General features: G+C 46.0%; 1 long non-coding RNA gene across 1 annotated transcript; it reads right to left on the bottom strand.

Moving 5' to 3' along the window:
- Positions 1 to 444: 444 nt before the first annotated feature.
- On the bottom strand, positions 445 to 1,414 carry LOC135612633 (uncharacterized). The gene is made up of 3 exons (XR_010487028.1): positions 1,289 to 1,414; positions 1,078 to 1,213; positions 445 to 989 (listed from the first exon to the last, which is right to left on the bottom strand). It is a non-coding gene; the product is annotated as an uncharacterized LOC135612633 (long non-coding RNA).
- Positions 1,415 to 14,730: the final 13,316 nt, after the last annotated feature.

Here is a 14,730-nt window from a genome sequence, read left to right as displayed (position 1 = left end):
GATCTGGATGTAGTGGGGCTCTCCATATATCGAACTGGGTAAGAAGTATCATAGGTTGAGACACATCATCTAAATTGGACCCTATCAGTAAATTTACACAAACGTCTGTTGCTTATTGTTGTGAGTATCATAAAATTTTATCCGGCATTATATTTAATATGCCAACTAAGGGTATGGAGTGAGGGTCTAACACAAATCCCACCTCCTCACCTACATTGGTAAAAAAAGAAGAAAAAAAAAAAATCTTATTTTTATTTACATGTTATTAGATTTCTGATCGAGAAAAATAAAGACGCTCCCTTTTTCTTTCATAGTTTACCATTTTCTTTAAACTAGTTCTGATATCACCCCCTTGGCTTGTCGTTGGGATGTTACGGTGCATGCCATGTCCTCTGTCTGAAAAGAATAAGCCGTTTTAAGACAAGCTTACCGATCAGCAAATGCTATGGGCAAAGATGCTGCAGCTTTATATAACCTTTGTGGTTAAACAAATTTGATGCAAGCTTGGAACAGCCGAACAGACATGTCTTGCAACAGCGAGGTGAATATAATACGCTTTCACTGTGGCTGCAGTCTTAGCATCAAGCCACAACCAACAACAGTTCATGCTCGTCCGATGGAAGCAAAGAGTCACGAGAAACGAGAAAAGGAATAGAAGAATATTACACACTGATATCATAGCACATACTAACACTACCAAAATTTACTGATAAGGTCATGAAAGCTCAACCTCAACTGCTGATCGAAAAGAGAATAAAATGCTGATCGAAAAGAGAATAAAATGCTGCTCACTAAGATAAAGGTGTAGTACTCTTTTTTTTTTTTTTTTTTTTTTTTGTGGAGACCGACCTAGATCTGATGAAATCTAATCATCTAGCTGGATGCAACCGGTTTTGCCATTGCTCTCCTAATGGCTTCTGCATATGTCCTGAGCTGATACGTTAGCGTCGAATCCAGCAAGTCCCACAGAGACATCTTTGGGTTCCAACCTGCATTTAAAGTCATCATTAGCTACACCCTCTCCTGACTTCCGATCTAGGAAATGAACAAACCGGTTAATGTAACAGGGTCACGTACCAAGTCGCTTATTGATTATGGCCATGTCAGGAATCCGTTTATCACTGTCATCATATCCTTCACCGTAGAATTCCTTCGAACTCACATCAATCGTAGGTGCCTCTAATGGAGGCTCCCCTGATACCTTTGAGTACACCTGCACAGAAGGTGATAGTAACATAAGAAAGATTAGCAGACATCTGCATTTAGACCACAGCAAAAGTGCACCAACCTTCCTGTGTCATGGTCTCAGCAAGTTGCTCTACAGTGGCTTCATTGCTGGGATTTCCCACGTTGAAAATCTGGCCATTAGCTTGAGCTGGATTTTCCCGATAGATGAGAACATTTTTGTTTGTTTATTCCATTGCAAAGACACGAGAGATATATATATATATATATATATATATATATATATATATATATATATATATATATATATATATATATATATATATATATATATAACACAGAAAAATAATACACACGATCATCAGCAGGACAGCTTCAATGGCATCCTTGATGTAGACAAATGTTCTTTGGGACTGACCACCATCAACAAGTTTCAGAGGTTCATGGCGCAGGAGATTCTGTATCATGTGGTATATGGTATTAATAAAAAAGGCATAAAGGCAAGTATAATTATTTTCTTCTTCAACATTTGTGATACATACATTTACTGAAGCATGCCAAAACCCTAGGAACACCCTCGCTGGGTCCATCAATTCCAGGAATGAAGTCCATCCTTGGTCCAATCCAATCGAAAGGTCTCACAATGGTGAACTCAAGGCCATTTTCCGCTCCCTCAGCTTTAGATGGTTCAAATAAAATATAAGAATAAGGAACAAGGATAGTCTTATTGCATTTACACCCAAAAAATTAAAAAAAAAGAAGTAAGCGCAAACACACCATAAATCAGCCTCTCTGTAAGTTGCTTTGCACATGCATATGACCACCTCTGCTTCTCGATAGGTCCAAATATGCATGGGGATGCATCTTCCTTAAGAACATAGAATTCTGGTTCCTATTTGATAACATAGGTACGTTCTTATCAATGGAATGGGAAACCAGCGATTTAAAAAGGCGCTCGGGCGAGGCGAGGCGAGGCCCGAGCGCCTCGCTAATCTTCCAAGCGGTGCGCTTCAAACAGGCGCCGCTTGGGCGCTCGCCTGAGCCCAGGCGCTGGGCGCTTCGAGCGAGCGCCTGGGTTAACCAAGGCGACCGAATCAGGATTTTAGGTCTGGTTCGGTCCCGGTTCGGTCTCCGATGGTTAGTTGGTTCAATCGAACCAACTAAAACTGCTATAAGTGACAACCGAACCCTAACTCTCGCCGTTGCCGCTCCCGATCCCGATCCCGCTGCTCGCCGCTGTCGCTGCTCACAAATGCTGCCGCTGTTGTTGCTCGCAAACGCTGTCGCTGTCGCCGCTTGCGCCTCCTGCTGCTCGCCGCTCCCGCTCCTGCTCCTAGTGCCGCTGCTCGTCGCTGTCGCCGCTGCCTCCTTACACTCCGCTACCGCTTCCTCTTTTCTCAGCCAGTAGGCTCAACACCCCCTTACACTTCCTTCTTCTCCTTTTGTTAACAGTATACTGTATACTGTTAATATTGTTAGGTTTATTTGAAATTATTAATTTTCAATACTGTTAATAGATTTTCTTAATTTAATAGCATATTTTAATTTAAAATTTTAAATAATTATATTTATTAATTATATTATTAATTATATTATTAATTTTTATATTTTAGCGCCTCGCTTCGCTCGGGCGAGCGTCTAGCACCTCGGGCGTTTTTAGACCTTGACGTCTTTTGACGCCTAGCGCTTTTTAGAAACATATAAATGAATAAAAAAAGGTAACAAAAAAGAGACCAAAACACTATGGCTATTACAAAATAGACATAAATTACTGCATACAAGGGAAACAAAAGTGTGTGAGAATTAAGTCGTAGGATGTGTATGTCCGTCCCCATAACAGATCATTTATTTCCTTAAGCGGGTAGCCTCACCGTAAAAACAATTAGACCATATAAAGATATCAAAAAAGTCTTCAAACGAAGTTAACTTCGTGCTAAAGAAAGGCTTTGTGCCTTTAAGCTGTATCATATAAACTTGCTGACCAATTCATCATTTTTTACCTAGAAAATATATCTTCCAATTTAATACAAGCAATAATGGTTAGTGCCCATATTCATAATTGAAAAAGGATTTTAGTACATCTAGTAGGAAAATACATTATAAGGTTAGGGCCAATTACTAAAGGGGATAGACACACATACACAAGAATAGGTGTAAAATTCAAAGTTACCACTTTCATCATGAATATCAAATCAAGATAGATCTCTCAACCACAAGTTTTATTTTATTTGTTAGGATCGAATCAGTACTGAGAGAGAGAGGGGGGGGGAGGGGGGGGTGTGAATAAGTGCTTACGATAAAAACATCGGTTTAAAAAACTTTCGTTTTGATAAAAACTCGAAAAGATGAGTTTAATTTGAAAGCTCGTTCGTAAGCATAGTGAAAGCAGTAAGCAAGTAAGGTAGTTTGCAATAAAGGTAAATAGCAAGAATAGAAATGCAAACCAAGTTTTATAGTGGTTCGGTCGTAGTGACCTACATCCACTCCCGATTCCTCTTCACTCGAGGCCACCGGCTTCCACTACTGATCTTCTTTCAATAGGCGAAGATCAATTACCCTTACAACTCGATTCTCCTTTTGACAAGTTCAGGGGAGAACCTTTACACCTCCACTATCTCCTCTCTTAAACTTCACTAACACTTAGAGCTTGAAAGGAGTTCTCACAAGATTACGACAACGTTTTTCTTTCTTTTTGCTCACAGTTCTTGTACAATCTGAGCAGGGATGATAGGAGTATTTATAGGCCCCAAATGGATTCAAATTTGGAGTCTAAAAGTGTCTCATCCCCGATTTTCGGGATACTGGCGGTACCACCGCCTGACACAATCCAGGAGACTGTGTTTGGGCGGTACAACCGCCCAGACTGACGATACTACCACCTGACACAATCTTGGAGACTGTGTCTCGGATATTGAGCTACTAGTTGTCACGACCTTAGCTGGAATTGCCTAAGGCATGAGGCACCCTTGCGGCCAAGACGCGAACTTAGCTTTCGTTGCCTAAGTCGCGCTTCGCCCTTGCGATATTGCTCCGCAAAGATCAGCCCACTTGTAACCTCTCGCAGGTCCCGAAGGATATGTAAAAGAGAAAGTTGATTAGTTCGAAAGAACGAGCGATGGACAAGTCCCGATGTCTTACGAAAAGAGGGGAAGCTTTACAAGCAATTCAGCGAGCACCTTGCGTGCACAAGAGAAAAGAGGGAGAGGGGGAAAACAAGGGCTTTAGAAGGTTGAACGAATAGTTGCAAGCCCACAAACAGCTGCTCATTGAGTCCCGGGCGCGACAACAAGTCCCCATCAAGGCAACGTGCGAACTTGCGAATGAGTGTTCAACGTCCGGTACTATACCGAAGCCCCATCCAGCCCTGTGCCACCTGGGGGGTTCACAGGGGCTGAGATGGCTAACGTTTTGGTGAGCGGAGGCAGATTCCAGAAATCAGCTCGCGGCACACGAAAACGGAGCTGTTTTGGGATGTTTTGGGGCTGTTTTGCTCGGTTCGGTGAGCGGTCGCTTTGTAACGCTGCAACTTACATTTTTACAAGCAAAATGACTCAAACCCAAGGCAAAATAGATTGCCAAGTAACTGTACATGTAGATGAGAGCGACGAACGATTCATTGAACGAAGTTGTTGTGGGTGCGCGACGACCGTTCGTGACATTCTCCCCCACTTAAACTGTCGACGCCCTCGTCGACACTTATTGGTAGTTGTTGATGATCTCTTCTTCATGTCGCAGGGCGTCTTCAGGCTCCCAACTGGCTTCAGTTCGGGGAAGCTTTCGCCACTTCACCAAGTACTCTGTCTGCTCAGCTCCGTTGGGTAGCTTTATCTTGCGGTCCGCCAGAATGGTTTCAACTCGCTTCTCGTTGGAGGCTGTGATGGGAGGTAGCCGAGTTGGAACACTTCGGGAAGCATCTTGCGGATCCAAGTGATAGGCTTTTAGGTTGCTGGCGTGAAGAACGTTGTGAATTTTGAACCACGCCGACAGCTGCAACTTGTAAGAGACGTTGCCTACCCTGCTGATAATTGGGAAGGGCCCTTCATACTTGCGCACCAATCCTTTGTGGACTTTGTTCCTAAAGAATTGGAGTGATGCTGGTTGGAGCTTTACCAACACCAAATCGCCAACTTTGAACTCTTGCGGTCGCTTTCCCAAGTCTGCCCACTTCTTCATCCTTTTTGCCGCCTTCTCCAAGTAAGCCCGCGCAATATCTGCATTTCGATACCACTCCTTTGCGAAATGGTAGGCTGACGGACTACTCCCAGTATACCCAATGGCCATGGTGTGCGAAGTCGACGGTTGTTGTCCGATAATGATCTCGAAGGGGCTCTTGTTGGATGTAGAGCTCCGCTGCAAGTTGTAGGAGAATTGGACAATGTCCAACAGCTTCAGCCAATCTCGTTGGTTGGCACTCACGTAGTACCGAAGATACTGCTCCAGGAGCGAGTTTATCCTTTCAGTCTGGCCATCCGTCTGGGGGTGGAGGCTTGTAGAGGAGTATAACTTTGACCCCAACAATTTGAATAGCTCGGTCCAGAATCGTCCCAGGAACCGAGCGTCTCGATCACTAATGATATTGTGCGGGACTCTCCAATACTTCACCACATCCTTCATCATCAGCTTGGCCGCCTCCTTTGCTGAACAGTGTAGGGGAGCAGCAATGAAAATTGCATACTTTGAAAACCGATCGACCACCACGAGTATCGATCCGAGTCTCCCTACAAGTGGCAAGCTTGATATGAAGTCCAAGGAAATGCTCTCCCACGGCCTTTCTGGTACGGGCAACCAGCGATTTAAAAAGGCGCTCGGGCGCTCGTCTAGGCACTCAGGCGAGGCGAGGCGAGGCCCGAGCGTCTCGCTAAACTTCCAGGCGGCATGCTTCAAAGAGGCGCCGCCTGGGCGCTTGCCCGAGCCCAAGCGCTGGGCGCTTCGGGCGAGCGCCTAGGTTAAACCAGGTGACCGAACTAGGATTTTAGGTCTGGTTCGGTCTCCGGTGGTTAGTTGGTTCAATCGAACCAACTAAAACCGATATCAGCGATAACCCAATCCTAACCCTCATTGTCGCTGCCGCTCCCGATCCCGATCCCGCTGCTCGCCACTGTCGCTGCTTGCAACCGCTGCTGCTGTCGCCGCTTGCGCCTCCCGTTGCTCGCCGCTATCGCTGTCGCTGCTCGCCACTCCCGCTGTCGTTGCCTCCTTACACTCCCGCTGCCGTTGCCTCCTTACACTCCCGCTCCCACTGCCTCCTTACGCTCCCGCTCCCGCTGCCGCTGCCTCCTTACACTCCCACTATCGCTGTCTCCTTACATTCCCGCTACCGCTGCCGCTGTCTCGTTACACTCCCGCTGCCGTTGTCGTTTCCTCTTTTCTCAATCAGCACCCCCTTACACTCTTCCTTCTTCTCCTTCTATATACTATTAACAGTATACAATAGTATATATTTAATATATTGTATCTTAGATTTTTTTAATTTAATAACATATTTTTTATTTAAAATGTTAAATAATTATATTTATTAATTATATTATATATTTTTATATTTTAGTGCATCGCTTCGCTCGGACGAGCGCTTGGGCGAGCGCCTAGCGCCTCGGGCCTTTTTGGACCTTAGCGCCTTTTGACGCCTAGCGCTTTTTAAATCACTGCGGGCAACGGCTCCAAAAGTCCCACCGGCTTCCGCTGCTCCACCTTGTCTTATTGGCAAGTAATGCATGTTCGAATATATTCCTCCACATCAGTCCCCATCTTCGGCCAGTAGAAGGCCCTCTCCACGAGTGCCAACGTTCTGTGAATGCCTGGGTGTCCAGCCCAAAGAGAATCGTGACACTCTTTTAAGAGTTCACACCTCAAATTGTCTACTCGGGAAACATAAGCCTTATTCCCTTTTATGTAAACGAGTCCCTCTTGGACCCAAAATCGTCGTGCCTTGCCTTCTTGGATGAGCTGCATTAGGATAACTGCCTGGGGGTCACTATACAGTCCATCTCTGATCCTGGAAAGGAAGTTGGAGTGTAACTGACTTGCTTGGCCTCCGCCCTCCACTTGTGCGACATTCACACGCTCCACTTTCCGACTCAATGCATCGGCCACGACATTTGCCTTCCCAGGCTTATACTCCATTGCCATATCAAATTCAGCCAGGAAGTCCTGCCAACGGCCTGCTTTGGGGAGAGCTTCTTCTGAGTTTGGAAATAGCTCAGAGCGATGTTGTCCGTCCTCAGCACAAATCACGAACCGAGGAGATAGTGTCGCCAAACTCGTAGATAGTGGATCACCGCTGTCATCTCCTTCTCATGCACTAGATACCGCCGCTCGGTCTCGTTGAGTTTGCGGCTCTCGTAGGCCACCGGATGACCCTCCTGCATGAGTACTCCCCCAATAGCGAAGTCCGAAGCATCCGTATGGACTTCAAAAGGCTCCCCATAGTCTGGCAATTTGAGCACTGGTTCTTCCATAACAGCAGCCTTCAGATCTTGGAATGCTATTTCACATTTGTCAGACCACTTCCAAGGCTGCTCCTTTTTCAGCAACTCCGTCAGTGGGGTTGCACACTTCGAATACCCCGCTATGAAGCGTCAATAATAGTTGACGAAACCAAGGAAGGATCTCAACTCTGGCACCTTCTTTGGAGTTTGTCATTCCGCAACCGCTTGCACCTTCGACTTATCCATCCGAATGGAGCCATCACCGATTCGATGTCCCAAGAATAAGATCTCAGTTTGAGCAAAGTAGCATTTCTCCCTTTTCACGAACAAAGTATTCTCCCTGAGAACCTTGAAAATTGTCCGAAGGTGTTTGACGTGCTCCTCGAGCGTTTGACTGTAGACGACAATATCGTCCAAGTAGACGACCACGAACTTATCCAAATACTCCTTGAATAGCTGGTTCATGAGAGTACAGAACGTGGCCGGAGTGTTGGTTAAGCCGAAAGGCATCACCAAGAACTCAAACGCTCCATACCTGGTCACACAGGTAGTCTTCGCTTCGTCGCCTTCAGCAATGCGCACCTGCCAATACCCCGACCGAAGGTCGAGTTTTGAGAAATATTTAGCTTTGCCTAATTGGTCGAACAAGTCCGCAATGAGCGGGATGGGATACTTGTTCTTCACTATCACTTTGTTGAGGGCTCGGTAGTCGACGCATAATCGGAGGCTCCCATCTTATTTCTTCTGGAAGAGAATTGGAGCTCCGAAAGGTGCTTTAGAGCTGCGGATGAGACCACCGTTTAGCAGTTCACCTAACTGCTTCCTGAGTTCTGCCAACTCTGGCGGGGGCATGCGGTAGGGTGGTCTCGTTGGAGGTTTCACTCCTGGCTCCAGCTCGATGTTGTGATCCACGCCCCTACGTGGTGGAAGAGTCTTCGGCAACTCGGGTGGCATAACGTCATTGAACTCTTTCAGGACGTTCGCCATTATAGTAGGTTCTTGAATGGCCTTCTCATCAAATGGCTCTAGCTTCATCACAGCCACGAAGGTTAATTCACCTTTTCGCACCCCTTTCTTTAGTTGCAACGCCGATATATGTTGCGGTTCCTTGGTTCCTCTCCGAGAGACAGGAACAACGCAAGGATCGTCGCCTCCCATCATACATAGGGAGTTCAAGAACAGCATTGGCACCAACTTCGCCGCGTGCATAAACTCCATTCCAAGAATCACTTGGAAGTCATCCAATGGCACTGCCATCATGTTGGTGTTCCCGCTCCATGTCCCGATTTTGATGGGGACTCCCTTCGCCAACCCGGAGATTCGTTTGGCCTCCGAGTTCACCGCCTTCATTCCACTTGGGCTCTTCTCCAAGATCAACCCAAGTCGCTTTGCTTCTTGATCGACTATAAAGTTGTGGGTAGCACCCGTGTCCACCATTACACGAGTTGTTTGGCCATTGAGCTTGATGTCAACATACATTAGCTCGCCACTTCTTGCTTTTTGTTGCCTTGTCTTCGGGTTCTCCCCCACTTGACCCCGCATGGCATTCAACAAACGCATGGCTCCCATCCGGGGTCCTTGCGACTCCTCATCATCGTTGCTGGCTTCAGAACTACTCGAACTAAGGGCGACAGCCTTGCCCTTGTCCGATTTGGGAGGGTGGATGGAAGTTGTTAGCGCATTGAGTGCCTGTTTTTGTGGGCACTCCCTCACCATGTGTGGCCCTCCACACAAGAAGCATCCGCCAGGTTTCGGGGCCTTGCCTTTCGGGCTTGGCCCTTTGTGGGAACTCTTCTTCTTTTGTTCGCCCCCGAGCTCCTTCCCTCGAGAATGTTTTGGAGGGAGATTGCCTGAAGATTGTTTCCTTCTCCCTGGGTTTTCGGAGGAAACAAAGTCGGTGAGCCTTTCTGCAGCAGTAATTGCCCCGACCACATCGGTGACATTCCTTCGATTTAGTTCCTGTTGAGCCCATGGCTTCAAACCATCGAGGAAGCTGAACAACTTGTCCTTCTCGGACACGTCCTGTATGTCCAGCATTAGTGCAAAAAATTGTTTCACATAGTCTCAAATGGTGGAACTCTGGCGGAGTTGTCTCAACTTCCTTCTTGCGACGAACTTTGTATTCTCAGGTAAGAACTGAGTTCTCAACTCCCACTTCAAGTCTTCCCATGTGTCAACTCGACACCGACCTTGTTGGATCTCCTCCCAACGGGTTCGCCACCAAAGTTTCGCATCTCCGTTCAGATACATTGTTGCTATAGAAACTTTGGTATCTTCAGAATCGGGCCTCGTAGCTCGAAAGTATTGTTTCATGTCGAACAGAAAATTCTCGAGCTCTTTTGCATCTGTAGCCCCTCCATTACCATGAGGCTCGGGTGCCCTCAAGTTTTGTGGTGGTGCAACACGAGTGTTGCTTCCTCCCGCATTTAGTGCTCTTGTGAGCATGACCACCTTTGAAGTGAGTTCCGCCACAACATCCTGTAAGTGTTGCACGGAGTCTTTGGTGTCATCAGACAGTCGGTCGACTAGGGCCTCGACCTTGTTGATCCTGGACTCCGCTTCCTCTTGCGAGCTCTCTACCCCAACAAGCCTTTGTTGGCCATGGTAGAGTTCCTCCATGCTCGCTTCAAGAACATCCAGGCGGGTTTCCACCGTTGTGAGTCTCTCCTTGTGACTCTTTTTCCCAGTTGGCGCTCCAGATTACGCCTCCTCCGCTCGCGGAGAGTAGCCAACTTCTCGCTCATCATGTTCGCTGCCACGCTCCTCTTGAGCGGCTCCAACAACATGAGAGCGAGTGTGCACATGCAGCCCACCTGCGGCTGCTTGGGGCAAGGGTCAGGGTTGTTGCTGGATTCGCCACGATGCTTTGCCATGGCGAAGTTGCGAAGTTCCTTCACTGCTCGCTCGAAGTGCTTGCCTGCTTTGATACCACAATGTCACGGCCTTAGCTGGAATTGCCTAAGGCGTGAGGCACCCTTGCGGCCAAGACGCAAACTTAGCTTGCGTTGCCTAAGTCGCAACGTACCCTTGCACCAACTTCTCGGACTTAGCTGGGATTGCCTAAGTCTTGAAGCATCCTTGCGACATATGCGTTCGCAAAGGTCCAGCCTAGTTGCAACCTCGTACAAGTCCCGAAGGACCTGTAAAACAGAAAGTTAATTAGATTGAAAACGAGCGACGAACAAGTCCCGACGTCTCGCAAAGAGGGAAGCTTTACAAGCAATTCAGCAAGCACCTTGTGTACACAAGAGAAAAGAGAGAAAGGAGGAAAACAAGGACTTTAGAAGGTAAAACGAATAGTTGTAAGTCCATAAACAACTGCTCACCGGGTGCCGGGTGCGAAGACAAGTTCCAGTCAAGTCAATGTGCAAACTTGTGAAGATTTTTCAACGCCCGACAATATACCGAAGCCCCATCCAACTTGTGCCACCCGAGGGGTTCTAGAGTGCTGAGATAGCTGACATTTCGCGTGCTGCAGTGGGCTGCAGAAAACAGCCCGCGGCACGCGAAAACAGACCCATTTTGGGGCTTTTTGGCCCGGCGCGGTGAGCGATCATACTGTGCACTGCAACCTGTTCGAACATGTATTTTTACAAGCAAAAACACACAAAACCAAGGTAAAACAAGCTGCCATGTCTCTGTTCAAGCATGCAAAAGCGACGAACGGTTCGTTGAACTAAGTTGTTGCGAGTGCGCGACGACCGTTCATGACACGGCGGTGCTACTACCTGATCCAACTTTTGGGTCACTGAATGAGCCTTTCTCTTGGCCCAAAATAGCTCTACTTTGGCCCCAGTTGGCGCCTAATTGAGTTGGCCTAATTACATTCTAAACCAACCCAATTATAACTAAAACTACTTCGATCTAAACAAATTACTACAAGCAAGAATACTAAGTTGTCCGACATGTGATTAGTTTATCCGGCGCTTCGTCCGACCCTTCGGACAAACTTCGAAACAGGGTGTTTGATGTAATGCTTATGTATGTCCGTGTCTTTTGGCATGTTCATGCCTTGTACAACATGTAGAGGGGCGGCCGAAGGCAGAATAGTTCCATTTTAGTTGGGTTGGTGGCCTCTTTAGGCTTGTAAATAAAGGTTGTGTCATGTGGACACGTTCGAGAGCTTTTCGGTCTGTAATGGACCATTTTACCCTTTGTTGTGCCACTGTTCAGAGCTTGTAAAGTCTATTTGTAATTTACATTGTCTATAAAGTGTTTTTTTGGACATGTTTGCTTGTGGATCCCGATTGAGGCATTCTCTCTAGCCCGTTCTCTCTTTTGTTGGTCCTAAGGGACAATGGGAGTCTGCGGGGAGGCTGACCTTTGCGGACGGACACGCAAGGGTGCCGCACGACTTAGGCAAAACCAGCTAAGTCCGTGTCACTTCGGCACATCGTCCTCTCCTTCAGCGTATTGCCCAATCGGCATGTTGCCTTCTCGCAACAACCGATCTCCTTGGCGCAATGTCTGATCATCTTAGCCCGATGCCCGAACTCATGGCACGAAGCCTTCTGCCAATACACCAACCATTCCTCCGGTCTGACGTCCAATCTTCTGTTCAATTCCACCCCAACTTTTTATTCTTCCTGCTTTAATCAATTTGCATCACTTAAACACACATTAGATCATAACATTATCAATTGGTTTAATCGTCAAAATCCGAGATTCAACATTATTGTATTTACATATTATACAAAAAAAGACATCGTTATAGGGACAAAAGGACTTATGATGGATTTGCACTAAATAATGCATTTAAGGTGGAAAATATGATTGACCACAGAATTTGGCATAGTAGCTAGTACCATTGTTTCAGATCTCTTGCAATGTGTCCTTTTCCCACTAGCCATTGCCATTAAAGTAGTAAGTCACAATCATATATGTCTTGCTCAGTATAAAATTTTCTCATCATTTTGTGTTTTTTGACATTCCAACAGCTGCATAAATTGTGAACCAAAACAAGAAACATTTTTTCTTATTAATCCATCGTGCAGTCTGAACCACTTCATCATACCGAAATTTAACTTTTATGACCAAATGAGGAACAATTGTTGAAGCAGAAATGAAAAGTTTTTGTTTAGAAGTTTCTGAGAATCAACTTAAAATATTTCACACTCAAGAAAGAAATATCCTAAATCTGCTAAAGACATATCTCTCACATATAACCTATTATCATATTATTGTAATTGGCATATTTAATAGCAGGATTTTCTTCCAGATTTAATTTCTTGTCCATGTATGTGCAACAGTTCTAAGAGTTTGTCAAATCATATAGTGCAAATGTCAACCATCAAATCATATGTGCAACCCATCCTGAATTTATAAAGTATGACATAATTTTATTAGAGAAAGCATATCGACAACAATAAAAAGTTACATATCCTTGTAATTTTTTCCCGATTGGAAAACATACAAAAGTGTATCAAGAAAAGACAAACATACTATCACAAAATGACACAGTTACTTTGTCAGAAAAGAAGTTTCATTGTAAGTCATTTATAAGCAACAAGTCATATCTTGGTGACCAATTTTAATAGTGATAAAAAAGCAGATACCAATAACTTGCAAATGAAATTATTAACCACATGAAGAATATAGCATTATCAGTTGGTGAACACTAGTTGACCTTAATCTACCATGACAACAAAAACTTAGTCCTCTTTCCATCCAGAACTAGCCCATCAGATGTGGCGTATGCTTACATGAAAAGTCATGTATATTGATATAGCAAAATAGCCTTTTCTCTTACGATCCCGAGCAATTAAATCCATTAATCACTACATGTGACTCAAATAATATTGAAACACAAGCAAGATTTGATTAGTCACTATTGCGTACAAATTGCAATTTCTACATTCTCTAAATTACTATGTTTCAGGTCGAGTAGAAAGTTAAGCATCAGAAAAGGAAACATTACCAAGCATGGGCAGACTCAAAATATTTGCCATGCACGGCATAATCTCTCAAATCTAGTTAGACTAATCCGTATGTGTTTTCACATATATCTTCAGTCACAAGAGGTTACTCAAAGGGATGTAGTGTGCACAGTTCTTAGAGGGTGATCCTTGGGCAGGAAGCTTCCAATTGTTTTCCCATACACTTCACAAGTGGAGAAGTGAATAAGGCGCTTGTTGTTCTCTGAACAATACCTCACCTACATAAACACCAAACCTCAAGATATCACAAACAAATAAAGCTCACCAAAGCCTAATATAAGAGAAGAGGCCAAAAGAAACCCACAACTTACAACGGGGAGCGCGTCGATGAAATTGCCGTAGATGGTGTCTAGCAGGCGGGTGTTGTAATCCGCTGGCGTGCATATTGCCGCCAGGTTGATCGTCTGCAGAGCAAATACAGTTGTGAACGAGAACTACATCAGGATTCATTGTGAAACAAGTATAAAACAGTGACAGAAACGCAGATCCACTGGAACAATTAGACGGCAGGTCAACCAAGAGAAGAGTTTAGTAAAGGAGAAAGCAGATCGGCAGAGATCACAAGGTAAGGCGGGAGAAAGACTCAATGCAAGGGGATCTGAAACAGAATCTGCTGCGAAAGGGGGGAGACTAACCAGATTGGACATCTTGATGAGGCCCTCAAGCCTGGAGTCGTGCTTGATGTTGAGGCGGTGGAACTGGATCCTGCCGCGCCAGGGGTGGCGGCGGGCGTCCTGCCCAGCCTCCGTCTCCGGCGCCGGCAGGTCGAGGAGGTGCTTTATCTTGTCGTTGTAGACGTCCACCGCCAGCACCGTGTGGGGCGTTTCCGCCATCAGCTTCTAGCAGAGGTGTGATCCGATGAACCCCCCGGCCCCGATCATGCAGATTGTCATCGGCCTGATCGGGTTCCCGTCGAGATCCAGCCTCGCTGCTACCGCCGCCATCTCCCAATCCCTCTCTCGCTCAATCTGCGGCAAAAGATGGAAGAAGAACAAGAAAGAAGACTGAGCCAGAGGGAGGACTCCAGCAAAGAAAAGGAAAGCAGAGGGGGTCGGGTGGCGAACCTCTTTGTCGTTCGGTTTCAGCGGCCGATGCGACCGAGATCAGGAGGACGAGAGAAGAGCGGAGGACAGAGAGGAAGAAATCGCGAGGGAGCAGTGCGGAGAGGCGGGACGTTTCGGTGA

The sequence above is a fragment of the Musa acuminata genome, chromosome BXJ2-5, assembly GCF_036884655.1.
Source record: "Musa acuminata AAA Group cultivar baxijiao chromosome BXJ2-5, Cavendish_Baxijiao_AAA, whole genome shotgun sequence".
Classification (NCBI taxonomy): domain Eukaryota; kingdom Viridiplantae; phylum Streptophyta; class Magnoliopsida; order Zingiberales; family Musaceae; genus Musa; species Musa acuminata.
Note: the sequence above shows the minus strand (reverse complement) of the source record. Positions and strands in the feature narration are given on the sequence as shown.